This window comes from Hemiscyllium ocellatum, chromosome 9 (assembly GCF_020745735.1).
Source record: "Hemiscyllium ocellatum isolate sHemOce1 chromosome 9, sHemOce1.pat.X.cur, whole genome shotgun sequence".
In the NCBI taxonomy this organism is placed as follows: Eukaryota; Metazoa; Chordata; class Chondrichthyes; order Orectolobiformes; family Hemiscylliidae; genus Hemiscyllium; species Hemiscyllium ocellatum.
The window spans coordinates 7,166,359-7,180,603 of NC_083409.1; positions in this window are offsets into that span (position 1 = coordinate 7,166,359).

Here is a 14,245-nt window from a genome sequence, read left to right on the forward strand (position 1 = left end):
TGTTTCTCAGGCACTCTGTTTCTCAGGCACTCTGTTTCTCAGTTTCTCTGTTTCTGTGGCACTGTGTTTCTCAGGCACTCTGTTTCTCATGCACTCTATCTCAGGTACTGTGTTTCTCAGGCATTGCGTTTCTCAGGTTCTCTGTTTCTGTGGCACTGTGTTTCTCAGGCATTGTGTTTCTCAGGCTCTCTGTTTCTCAGGCACTGTGTTTCTCAGGCATTGTGTTTCTCAGGCTCTCTGTTTCTTAGGCACTGTGTTTCTCAGGCATTGTGTTTCTCAGTCTCTCTGTTTCTCTGGCACTCTGTTTCCCAGGCACTGTGTTTCTCAGGCATTGTGTTTCTCAGGCACTCTGTTTCTCAGGCACTCTGTTTCTCAGGCACACTGTTTCTCAGGCACTGTGTTTCTCAGGCACTCTGTTTCTCAGGCACTGTGTTTCTCAGGCATTGTGTTTCTCAGGCTCTCTGTTTCTCTGGCACTCTGTTTCCCAGGCACTGTGTTTCTCAGGCATTGTGTTTCTCAGGCACTCTGTTTCTCAGGCACTCTGTTTCTCAGGCACACTGTTTCTCAGGCACTGTGTTTCTCAGCCACTCTGTTTCTCAGTCTCTCTGTTTCTCAGGCACTGTGCTTCTCAGGCACTCTGTTTCTCATGAACTCTATCTCTGGCACTGTGTTTCTCAGGCATTGTGTTTCTCAGGCTCTCTGTTTCTCAGGCACTGTGTTTCTCAGGCATTGTGTTTCTCAGGCTCTCTGTTTCTTAGGCACCGTGTTTCTCAGGCATTGTGTTTCTCAGGCTCTCTGTTTCTCTGGCACTCTGTTTCCCAGGCACTGTGTTTCTCAGGCATTGTGTTTCTCAGGCACTCTGTTTCTCAGGCACTCTGTTTCTCAGGCACTGTGTTTCTCAGTCACTGTGTCTCTCAGGCACTGCGTTTCTGTGAAGGCCTGGATGCTGCTGTTACACCCTCCTGTGGGTCCATGCCCCATTCAACAGTATTAAAAACGGGATAACTGTTACAGAGCAGAATAGCTATCAGAAACCCTTGCACTTCCTCTCGCCTCTCCCGGTGGTCATCCGTTTCACTAACTGAACCTTTGGCGTCGCCACCTCCAAGTAACTACTGCCTATTACACTCCTTTCCACTCTGCTTGCTCCTCGTTGTATCCAGGTACCCCTACAACTGAACAATGCGGTCTCTGACGAGCTGCTGCTGTTCACACTTCCGGTGTGTATAGTCATCAGAAACACTGGACTGCTCTCTGATCTCCCACATCTGCCAATAGGAGCACGCCACGGCCTTAACTGCCAACTCCGACTCTTCACACAAAGAAAAATGAAAGAATCTTAGCTTGCCTTTATCTTGTATGTTGAACGCACTTAGCCCAGTGTTCCTCGAAGTTGCACTTATAAAGACCAGCAGCACATGCCTCACAAAGCGACCACTCTGTAACTGTTTTGTTGAGAATCTCCAATTAACCGGTGAGTTGAATTACCCTGCAATCTTTACAAAGTGTTCAAGTACTTTCGTGGTTATGTTCTGACATCCCCGTGGTTGGAAAAGGTGGAAAGAAGAAAGGACTACAGTAATATCGGTCTTAGGGATTTCCATTCCCTGGTATTGAGGTCTTCTGGCACACTTTTTCTCAGGCACTGTGTTTCTCAGGCTCTCTGTTTCTCAGGCTCTCTGTTTCTCAGGCACTGTGTTTCTCAGGCACTCTGTTTCTCAGTTTCTCTGTTTCTGTGGCACTGTGTTTCTCAGGCACTCTGTTTCTCATGCACTCTATCTCAGGTACTGTGTTTCTCAGGCATTGTGTCTCTCAGGGTCTCTGTTTCTCTGGCACTGTGTTTCTCAGGCATTGTGTTTCTCAGGCTCTCTGTTTCTCAGGCACTCTGTTTCTCAGGCACACTGTTTCTCAGGCACTGTGTTTCTCAGGCATTGTGTTTCTCAGGGTCTCTGTTTCTCAGGCACTGTGTTTCTCAGGCATTGTGTTTCTCAGGGTCTCTGTTTCTCTGGCACTGTTTTTCTCAGGCATTGTGTTTCTCAGGGTCTCTGTTTCTCAGGCACTGTGTTTCTCAGGCATTGTGTTTCTCAGGCTCTCTGTTTCTTAGGCACTGTGTTTCTCAGGCACTGTGTTTCTCAGGCTCTCTGTTTCTCAGGCACTCTGTTTCTCAGGCACTGTGTTTCTCAGGCTCTCTGTTTCTCAGGCTCTCTGTTTCTCAGGCACTGTGTTTCTCAGGCACTCTGTTTCTCAGTTTCTCTGTTTCTGTGGCACTGTGTTTCTCAGGCACTCTGTTTCTCATGCACTCTATCTCAGGTACTGTGTTTCTCAGGCATTGCGTTTCTCAGGTTCTCTGTTTCTGTGGCACTGTGTTTCTCAGGCATTGTGTTTCTCAGGCTCTCTGTTTCTCAGGCACTGTGTTTCTCAGGCATTGTGTTTCTCAGGCTCTCTGTTTCTTAGGCACTGTGTTTCTCAGGCATTGTGTTTCTCTGTCTCTCTGTTTCTCTGGCACTCTGTTTCCCAGGCACTGTGTTTCTCAGGCATTGTGTTTCTCAGGCACTCTGTTTCTCAGGCACTCTGTTTCTCAGGCACACTGTTTCTCAGGCACTGTGTTTCTCAGGCACTCTGTTTCTCAGGCACTGTGTTTCTCAGGCATTGTGTTTCTCAGGCTCTCTGTTTCTCTGGCACTCTGTTTCCCAGGCACTGTGTTTCTCAGGCATTGTGTTTCTCAGGCACTCTGTTTCTCAGGCACTCTGTTTCTCAGGCTCTCTGTTTCTCAGGCACTGTGCTTCTCAGGCACTCTGTTTCTCATGAACTCTATCTCAGGCACTGTGTTTCTCAGGCATTGTGTTTCTCAGGGTCTCTGTTTCTCAGGCACTGTGTTTCTCAGGCATTGTGCTTCTCAGGCTCTCTGTTTCTCAGGCACTGTGTTTCTCAGGCATTGTGTTTCTCAGGGTCTCTTTTTCTCTGGCACTGTGTTTCTCAGGCATTGTGTTTCTCAGGCTCTCTGTTTCTCAGGCACTGTGTTTCTCAGGCATTGTGTTTCTCAGGCTCTCTGTTTCTTAGGCACCGTGTTTCTCAGGCATTGTGTTTCTCAGGCTCTCTGTTTCTCTGGCACTCTGTTTCCCAGGCACTGTGTTTCTCAGGCATTGTGTTTCTCAGGCACTCTGTTTCTCAGGCACACTGTTTCTCAGGCACTGTGTTTCTCAGTCACTGTGTCTCTCAGGCACTGCGTTTCTGTGAAGGCCTGGATGCTGCTGTTACACCCTCCTGTGGGTCCATGCCCCATTCAACAGTATTAAAAACGGGATAACTGTTACAGAGCAGAATAGCTATCAGAAACCCTTGCACTTCCTCTCGCCTCTCCCGGTGGTCATCCGTTTCACTAACTGAACCTTTGGCGTCGCCACCTCCAAGTAACTACTGCCTATTACACTCCTTTCCACTCTGCGTGCTCCTCGTTGTATCCAGGTACCCCTACAACTGAACAATGCGGTCTCTGACGAGCTGCTGCTGTTCACACTTCCGGTGTGTATAGTCATCAGAAACACTGGACTGCTCTCTGATCTCCCACATCTGCCAATAGGAGCACGCCACGGCCTTAACTGCCAACTCCGACTCTTCACACAAAGAAAAATGAAAGAATCTTAGCTTGCCTTTATCTTGTATGTTGAACGCACTTAGCCCAGTGTTCCTCGAAGTTGCACTTATAAAGACCAGCAGCACATGCCTCACAAAGCGACCACTCTGTAACTGTTTTGTTGAGAATCTCCAATTAACCGGTGAGTTGAATTACCCTGCAATCTTTACAAAGTGTTCAAGTACTTTCGTGGTTATGTTCTGACATCCCCGTGGTTGGAAAATGTGGAAAGAAGAAAGGACTACAGTAATATCGGTCTTAGGGATTTCCATTCCCTGGTATTGAGGTCTTCTGGCACACTTTTTCTCAGGCACTGTGTTTCTCAGGCTCTCTGTTTCTCAGGCTCTCTGTTTCTCAGGCACTGTGTTTCTCAGGCACTCTGTTTCTCAGTTTCTCTGTTTCTGTGGCACTGTGTTTCTCAGGCACTCTGTTTCTCATGCACTCTATCTCAGGTACTGTGTTTCTCACACATTGTGTTTCTCAGGGTCTCTGTTTCTCTGTCACTGTGTTTCTCAGGCATTGTGTTTCTCAGGCTCTCTGTTTCTCAGGCACTGTGTTTCTCAGGCATTGTGTTTCTCAGGCTCTCTGTTTCTCAGGCACTCTGTTTCTCAGGCACACTGTTTCTCAGGCACTGTGTTTCTCAGGCATTGTGTTTCTCAGGGTCTCTGTTTCTCAGACACTGTGTTTCTCAGGCATTGTGCTTCTCAGGCTCTCTGTTTCTCAGGCACTGTGTTTCTCAGGCATTGTGTTTCTCAGGGTCTCTGTTTCTCTGGCACTGTTTTTCTCAGGCATTGTGTTTCTCAGGGTCTCTGTTTCTCAGTCACTGTGTTTCTCAGGCATTGTGTTTCTCAGGCTCTCTGTTTCTTAGGCACTGTGTTTCTCAGGCATTGTGTTTCTCAGGCTCTCTGTTTCTCTGGCACTCTGTTTCCCAGGCACTGTGTTTCTCAGGCATTGTGTTTCTCAGGCACTCTGTTTCTCAGGCACTCTGTTTCTCAGGCACACTGTTTCTCAGGCACTGTGTTTCTCAGGCACTCTGTTTCTCAGGCACTGTGTTTCTCAGGCATTGTGTTTCTCAGGCTCTCTGTTTCTCTGGCACTCTGTTTCCCAGGCACTGTGTTTCTCAGGCATTGTGTTTCTCAGGCACTCTGTTTCTCAGGCACTCTGTTTCTCAGGCACACTGTTTCTCAGGCACTGTGTTTCTCACGCACTCTGTTTCTCAGGCTCTCTGTTTCTCAGGCACTGTGCTTCTCAGGCCCTCTGTTTCTCATGAACTCTATCTCAGGCACTGTGTTTCTCAGGCATTGTGTTTCTCAGGGTCTCTGTTTCTCAGGCACTGTGTTTCTCAGGCATTGTGCTTCTCAGGCTCTCTGTTTCTCAGGCACTGTGTTTCTCAGGCATTGTGCTTCTCAGGCTCTCTGTTTCTCAGGCACTGTGTTTCTCAGGCATTGTGTTTCTCAGGGTCTCTTTTTCTCTGGCACTGTGTTTCTCAGGCATTGTGTTTCTCAGGCTCTCTGTTTCTCAGGCACTGTGTTTCTCAGGCATTGTGTTTCTCAGGCTCTCTGTTTCTTAGGCACTGTGTTTCTCAGGCATTGTGTTTCTCAGGCTCTCTGTTTCTCTGGCACTCTGTTTCCCAGGCACTGTGTTTCTCAGGCATTGTGTTTCTCAGGCACTCTGTTTCTCAGGCACTCTGTTTCTCAGGCACACTATTTCTCAGGCACTGTGTTTCTCAGGCACTCTGTTTCTCAGGCACTGTGTTTCTCAGTCACTGTGTCTCTCAGGCACTGCGTTTCTGTGAAGGCCTGGATGCTGCTGTTACACCCTCCTGTGGGTCCATGCCCCATTCAACAGTATTAAAAACGGGATAACTGTTACAGAGCAGAATAGCTATCAGAAACCCTTGCACTTCCTCTCGCCTCTCCCGGTGGTCATCCGTTTCACTAACTGAACCTTTGGCGTCGCCACCTCCAAGTAACTACTGCCTATTACACTCCTTTCCACTCTGCTTGCTCCTCGTTGTATCCAGGTACCCCTACAACTGAACAATGCGGTCTCTGACGAGCTGCTGCTGTTCACACTTCCGGTGTGTATAGTCATCAGAAACACTGGACTGCTCTCTGATCTCCCACATCTGCCAATAGGAGCACGCCACGGCCTTAACTGCCAACTCCGACTCTTCACACAAAGAAAAATGAAAGAATCTTAGCTTGCCTTTATCTTGTATGTTGAACGCACTTAGCCCAGTGTTCCTCGAAGTTGCACTTATAAAGACCAGCAGCACATGCCTCACAAAGCGACCACTCTGTAACTGTTTTGTTGAGAATCTCCAATTAACCGGTGAGTTGAATTACCCTGCAATCTTTACAAAGTGTTCAAGTACTTTCGTGGTTCTGTTCTGACATCCCCGTGGTTGGAAAAGGTGGAAAGAAGAAAGGACTACAGTAATATCGGTCTTAGGGATTTCCATTCCCTGGTATTGAGGTCTTCTGGCAGTCTGGAAGTAGGCCCTTTGGACCAACACGTCCATGCTGACCATCTAAAGAATATCACAACCAAACACATTCCCTTTACCGCTGGCTAATGTCGCTCTGCTCTTCTCCATTGAATGTTCTTCCTTCTATTTACCATTCAGGAGTCGGGGTTCTCACCCAACACGCTGCTGCGTTGTGGTTATTGAGTCGACCTCTACCACAATGCTTCTGAGTGAAATATGTCTGTCACTCTTTGCTGAAAGCTCTTCCACTTGTTCAGTACTGGATTGTGGTTGATTGGGTATGGGGGGTCTTCGTCGATACGCTGTTCAGTCTTGCTGACTGAGCTGACTTTCCCCAGAATACCCCTCAGTAAAGTTTGTCTGCCACTCTCCATTGAAAGCTTTTCTCCTGTTTATCAGCGGGAAGGGCTTATTCCTCGCTTCCCAGTTCAGTCATGTCTGAGGTGTTTTCTCCCCGAATTTGTGTCAATTACATCTCTCGCCACTCTCTATTGTATGCTATACGTCCTGTTTATCACTGGGCCAGTGTAGTGTAGTGTAAATTTGCAGTGTAATGTAACTGAAATTATACATTGAAAAAATTAATTGTCTGTTAAGCCTTTCGTCTTTTAGAAAACAGCGATAGTGTCTCTTATTTCATGTGTAAATCACAAAACCGTTTTTACAAAAGTATCATTCTCTGGTTAGCTGTTAACAATGGTGATAGCTAGACAATGTGTTGAAGGGGTTGGGCCAGCACCACTAATCCAGAATCTGGTTTCCAGCATCAGCAGGCATTGTTTTTACCTCGTTGATTTAACCCTACTGCGAATTCTCTTGCAAGGATGACTGCCTTGAGGTTTTCCTCCTCTCTGTACAAGAATCTCAGGGAGCCCCTCTCCCACTGCAACTCCCAGGTCATTTCCTCTGCCCTGAAGCTCTTTCTTCAACAGTTTCCTCGTTTCCACTTCCCCACCTCACCCTAGTTCCAAACATCCACTTCAGCACTGCCCCATGACTTGTCCGGACTTGTCCTATCTGCCTATCTTCTTTTCCACCGATCTACTCCACCCTCTCCTCCCTGACCTATCACCTTCATCCCCTCCCCCACTCACCTATTGTACTCTATGCTACTTTCTCCCCACCCCCACCCTCCTGGAACTTATCTCGCCACGCTTCAGGCTCACTGCCTTTACTCCTGATTGAAAATCACACGACACCAGGTTATAGTCCAACTGGTTTAATTGGAAGCACACTAGCTTTCGGAGCGATACTCCTTCATCAGGTGATTGTGGAGGGCTCGATCGTAACACAGAATTTATCGCAAAAATTTGCAGTGTGATGTAACTGAAATTATACATTGAAAAATTGATTGTCTGTTCAGCCTTTCATCTGTTAGAATACAGTGATAGTTTCACTTCTTTCATGTGTAAATCACAAAGCCCTTCTTTTTAAAGTTGCATTCTCGATTTAGCTGCTAACAATGGTGATAGCGAGACAATATGTTGAAGGTGTTGGCCCCCTGTGTTCTCTGTCTATGGCCTAATGTTTAGATTGATTCTAATCTAATAAGTGAGATAACAGTGTTTCACGTAAATTCATGCAGTTTTTAGGGTCAGAGTTCTACACGAATAAATGCAATTTTTGACAAAGTGCAATGTAACTCTGCAATAAAAAATCACTACCCAAAATATATGTGTTCATGTGGGTCTTTGTCTGTCTGTGTTTGTCTGTCTGTCTGCCTGGGCTGGGGGTTGTGAGTGTGCGAAAGTGTGTTTGTGTGTGTGTGTGTGTGTGTTTGTGTGTAGTGGGTGCAGAGTGTCTTAAGTCTGTGAAAGGGTCCATATGTGAGTGTGGGAGTGTGTGTGTGTCTATAAGGGTGTGTATGGGTGGCTGTGTGTGCGTCTGTGTGTACCTGAGTCCTTGTGTATGTGAGAGTGTGTGTGTGTGTGTTTGCAGGAATATCTGTGTGTAGTGCAATGGTGGTCACCTGCCATGTGACATGAACCCAATGTCCCCGTTGAGGCTCTCCCAATGGGTACCGAAATTAGCTATCAGCCTCTGCTCGGCCACTTCCCTCTGCTGCCTTTGCCAAGTCCACCATGGAGGATGGTCACCCAAAGGTCCAAGGCTGAATGTCCTGGACCATTGAAGTGTTCCCCAACTGGTAGGGAATCCTCCTGTATGTTGATTGTTGTGCGGTGCCCATTCATCCAGACCACAACACACACACTCCCACACTCATGCATGCACCCCCACACAGACTCATTGTTATTTAACCAATCCTGATTAAAGAGAAAATCCCAGTTCACACACTGGGTAGATGGATATTTTATACCCAGTGTGAATGCTTTCAATTAACCTGATGTTGTTATCATTTCCATAACAGTAACGCAATGTGATTTACATGTCAACCACAATACCAGCATTTTGAAATAAGCAGAGTTGAGTAACAAACAACCCTGAGCAGATATGCTGTTTTTTGTCATTTATAAAAAAATGTTTTGGATGTGAATACTGAGGGAATGGTTAGTAAGTTTACAGTTGACACCAAAATAGGTGATATAATGGACAATAAAGGGATCACTCAGCTTAAACTGGGACTTTGATTAGGTGGGCCAGTGGACCAAGAAGCAGCAGATGGAGTTTAGACAAATGTGATGTAATGCATTTTGTTCAGGCAAAGCTGTACAGGAGCTCCAGAGTTAACGGTAGGGCACTGCAGAGTGTAGACAAACAAAGAAACCTAAGAATGTATTTGTATAGTTCGTTGAAAGTGGAGTCTCAGGTCGATAGGGTGGTGAAGAAGGCAGTTGGCATACTTGCCTTTGTTGGTTGTTGCGTTGAATATACGAGTTGGGATATCATATTTCAGCTGTACATGACACTGGCTAAGCCACTTTAGGAATACAGTGTAAAATTTTGATCACCCTGCTATGGGAATGATGTTGTTAAACTTGAAAGTGTGTAGATAAGATTTACAAAGCTATTGGCAAATCTAGGTGGTTTGAGATATGGGGAGAGGGCGAAGAGGCTGGGGCATTTTTCTTACCTGGAGGAACGGAAGCTGAGGGGGTGATCTTATGGTGGTTCATGAAATTAGGGGAAGTGTAGATGTGTTGAATGGCTTTTCCCCAGGGGAGGTGAGTCTAAAAGTAGATATTAAAGTTGAGAGGGAAAAGTTTTAAAAGGGATTGGATGGGCAACATTTTCATGCAGAGGACGTTGTACATATGGAACAAGCTGACAGAGATCGTGTTTGAATCAGGTACAATTTCAACATTTAAAAGTCATCTAAATGGATACATGAATAAGAAGTGTTTAGAAGGATGTGGACCTCACATAGGCATATGAGGCTACATCAGTTAACGATATCTGGGCAGGGCAAGTGAGCTGGAGTGAATGATCTATTTCAATGCTGTATGATTCATTCGCTGGTGTGAGTAAGAGTAAAATCTTTAGCCTGTGGTCTTCGTGAATTCACTGGTGTTTCAACAGGATTGGTGACCAAGCAAATCCCTTCCCATACACAGAGCAAGTGAACATTTTGTCGCCAGCGTGAACTCACTGGTGCATAGCACATTTCATGAAACATGAAAGCCTTTTTTGCAGTCCGAGCCGGGTAATGGTTTCCACTCGCCATGTATTTGCTGGTGTATTAGGAATGAATTCCTTCCCACACTGAGAGTAGTTGAATGATTTCCGCCTGGTGTTATGTTAGTGGTGTGCCAGCAGGTTTGATGAATCATTAAAGCCTGTTTCCACACAGAGTAGGTGAATGACCTCTCCTCAGTGTGAACTCACTGTCATATCAGAAAGTGGAATGACTGAGTAAATACCTTCACAAAATCATAGCATAGAATGGCTTCTCCTCAGTGTGAATTCACTGGTGACTCAGAAGTTTGGATAACAATCTAAAATCCTTCATGGATTCCATGTTAGTATATTACCACTAATGTGCTCTGATTTTGCAATCGAACACTTACATACGATGTTATTAAAGTATTCTGGAAATACAAACTCCCGTATCGATTGGTTTTCCTGTAGCTAGTTTACCAGTTATATCCTCAAAAACTTTCAACAGTATTGTCAATAGTGTTTCCCTTTCATAAACCAATGTTGACTGTGTGCAAACTGATTGATGCTTTGCAAATGTTTGTTTATCTCGTCCTTCATAATAGACTCCAGCATCTCGTGATGAATGATGGACTCATCAGCTTTGAATCTAGGAGAAGTTTTTGGACATAGAACATTTCAGTGTAGTACAGACCCTTCGACCCTCGATGTTGTGACCTGTGAAAACAATCTGAAGCCCATCCATTGAACACAATTCCATTTTTATCCATATGACTAGCTAATAAACATTTAATGCCGTTAAAGTTGGTGAGTCTACTAAAGTTGCAGGCAGTGCATTCCACGCCTCTAATACCCTGTGAGTAAAGAAACTACCTTTGTCATCTGTCCTACATCTATCATCCCTCAATTCAAAGCTATATCCTCTCGTGTTATAAATCAATACCCAATGAAAAAGGCTCTCACTGTCCACCCTATATTATACTCTGATTCCCTGTTATGTCTCAACTAAGTCACCTCTCAACCTTCTTCTCTCCAATGAAAACAGCTTCAAGTTCCTCAGCCTTTCCTCGTACGACCTTCCGTCCATACGAAACAACAGCCTAGTAAATCTCATGTGAACCTTTTCCAAAGCTTCCACATCCTTCCTGTAATGTGGTGATTACTCCAAGTGCAGCCATCCCTGAATTCTGTACAACTGCAGCATGAACTCGTGACTCTGAAACTCAATCCGTCTACCAATAAAAGCCAACACACCGTATGGCGTTTAACAACCCTATCAACCTGGGTGGCAACTTTCAGGGATCTACGTACGTGGATACTGAGATTCCTCTGCTCGCCTGCACTACCAAGAATCTCATCATTAGCCCAATATTGTACATTCCTGTTCCCCCCGACAAAGTAAATCACTTCACATTTTCCTGCATTAAACTCCATTTGCCACCTCTCAGCCCAGCTCTGCAGCTTAGCTATGTAACTCTGCAACCTACAACACCTTTCTGCACTGATCACTAGTCTACTGATCTTAGTGTCATCCGCAAATTTGCTAACCCATCTTTCTACGCCCTCATCCAGGTCGTTTATAAAAAACAACAAACAGCAGTGTACCCAAAAATCATTCTTGTGGTATGCCACTAGTACTTAAACTCCAGGATGAACAATTCCAAGCAATGCCCATACTCTGTTTTATTTCAGTTAGACAGTTTCTGATCCAAACCACTAAATCACCATGAATCCTATCCCTCTGTACTTTGTGCCTACCGAAGTGAACCCTACCAAATGCCTTACTGAAAATCATGCATACCACATCAACCGCTTTACCCTCATCGACCTGTTCCGTCACATTCTCAAAAACTCAATAAGGTATGTGAGGCATGTCCTACGCTTCATAAAATCGTGTTGTCTATCCCTTATCAGCTTATTCGTTTCTCAATGATTATGAATCCTATCACTTATAACCTTTTGCAATACGTCATCAACAACAGAACGAAATCTCATTGGTCGATAATTATCAGAGTGTTCTCTACTTCCCTTTTGATCAAGATAGACGGCATTTGTTATCCTCCAGTCTTCTGGCACTAATCTAGACAATAGCGCCATAAATATCAAAGCCAAAGGCTCTGCAACCTCCTCCTTGGCTTTCCAGAGAATCTTAGGAAAAATCCCATTTGGCCTGGGGACTTAGCTATTTTCACACTTTCCAAAATTGTTAACACTTCCTCATTGTGAACCTCAATCCCATCTAGTCTAGAAGAGTGCATCTCAGTATCGTCCTTGACAAAATTACCTTTTTCTGGTTTAAATACTGATGAAAAGTATGCATTTAGCACTTCCCTTATATCGTCTGACTCGACACACTACTGTCCTTGATTGAGCCTAATCTTACTTTCATCGTTCTTTTATTCCTGATATACCTATAGAAAACCTTGCGATTTTCCTTGACCAAACTTGCTAGTGAATTCTCATGTCCCCTCTTGGCTCTTCTGAACTCTTTCTTTAGATCTTTCCTGGCTCACATGTAACTTTGAAGCGCCCTAACTGAGCCTTCACATCTCATCATAAGATAAGCTTTCTTCTTCCTTTTGACAAGAGATTCAACTTTCTTAGTAATAAGCGACTACCACACTCAACAACTACCTCTCTGCCTGACAGGTACAAAATTATCAAGGACACACAGTAGCTGTTCCTTGAAAAAGCTCCACGTTTCAATTGTGCCCATCCCCTGCAGTTTCCTTCCTCATCCTATGCATCCTAAATCTTATCTCATTGCATTGTAATGGCCTTTTCCTCAGCTATAACTCTTGTCCTGCAGTATATCCTTTTCACTTCCCAACACTGAAGTAAACATAACCGAATTGTGGTCACTATCACTAAAGTGCTCACCTAACTCCAAATCTATCACCTGGCCATGTTCGTTACTCAGTACCGAATCAAAAGTGGCCTCACCCTTTGTTAACCTGTCTACATATGCTCCTGCACACATTGGACAAAACCTGACTGATATAGAGTGCTTGAACTATAGTAGTCCCAGTCAATATTTGGAAAGTTAAACACCCTCTTAACAACTACTGTGTCACTCTCATTCCTGTCGAGAAGCATATTTGTGACCCTGTTCCAATTGGAAAAGTCTGGAGAGAAGGTGACATACCCCCCCAGTGAGTGTTTCCGCGCAATTGTTCGGAAAGATCTTTTTACCAGACACACAATCTGAAAAAAGTACAGTATTTACAGTTGGGGGGTGAGGGGGTGAGACTGGGTGCATGTTCTGTACGGGATTAAAGATTGTCGCCTCAACAAGGCTAGAGAGATAAAAGGACACTCACTTCAAAGAAACGGTAGGAATGTGGGAAGTATGTTTCGAAATTCCATTCGTTTACAAGGGGGAGAGACCATTGACCTGCTACTTGTCTGACAACAGATTCACTCTGTCCTCCATTCTGCTCACCTCATTATTAACCATGTTGAGGCACCAGCAAGTTCACAAGCGATTACAGTTTTGGTGAGAAGTGATGAACTGACCTCCCTCTGCTCAGTCCGCTCAAGTGATCACAACAAAAGTCTCAGTGACTTTTGCCTGAGGCTGTACCTCTTGATGATTAAATATTTAATTGACTTTGTTACACCAATAAGGAGCCAATCAACAAGGTCCTCTTGATTCATCGGAACAACAGATTTCTCAGCTTTTCAACCTGAGAAGGAAAACAAATGAAATTTCAGTGTTAGGTATACAGCCTTCTTTCAATCACTTGTAAACAAACACAGAGCCGTACAGTTTACAAGTGTTGGAGTAACTATTTTGGTGATAATAATCCGGAGACAGCCAGCTCAAGGTATGTGGCAATTTCCTTCATGGATTCCACAATACAACGACAGGCAAAATACCTCCCATGAATTTGGCCTCGAAGTGAGGGTTCGCTTATCCTCATAATCTGCTGCTCAGATTGGAAGGAAAGTCAATGACTGTGTAATTTGAACTACACATAAAGTGTCTTTTATGTATGGAATTGAATGCGTGTATTGTAACATTAAGAGAGTGTGAAGGCGGTTCTGAACTGAGAGCTTATAGGCACCTGGATGTGACCGCGTTTTTTTATTTGTTTTGTTTTGACTGTCCTCTTCATTCTTATTAGTTGAAAGGATTAATGATTTCCTATTTTAAAACTGAACAGTGCAATGTTACAGGATGTTAGAGAATGCCAGAGTTGGACACGTCGTTAAAAAGAGATTTAAAAATTTAATTGCAACATTAATAACACCATCAGACGTTGTTCAATCAGGAGTCAAATCTAAACTGATCAATAAATAAGGCAACAGATTCTGTCAGTTATTTGAACATAGAACATTGGAAGGTACAGCACAGGATTGGCCCTTTGGCCCACAATGTTGTTCCGAAGATTATTCCTAATCTAAAATAAAATAAGCTAACCTAACCTACAAACCCCTCAATTCACTGCTGTCCATATGCGTGCCCAAAAGTCGCTGAAATGTCCTTTTGTTTCGACTACCATCACTGACAATGCATTCCAAGCATTCACAGCTCTCTGTGTACCACTGACGTCTCCTCTACA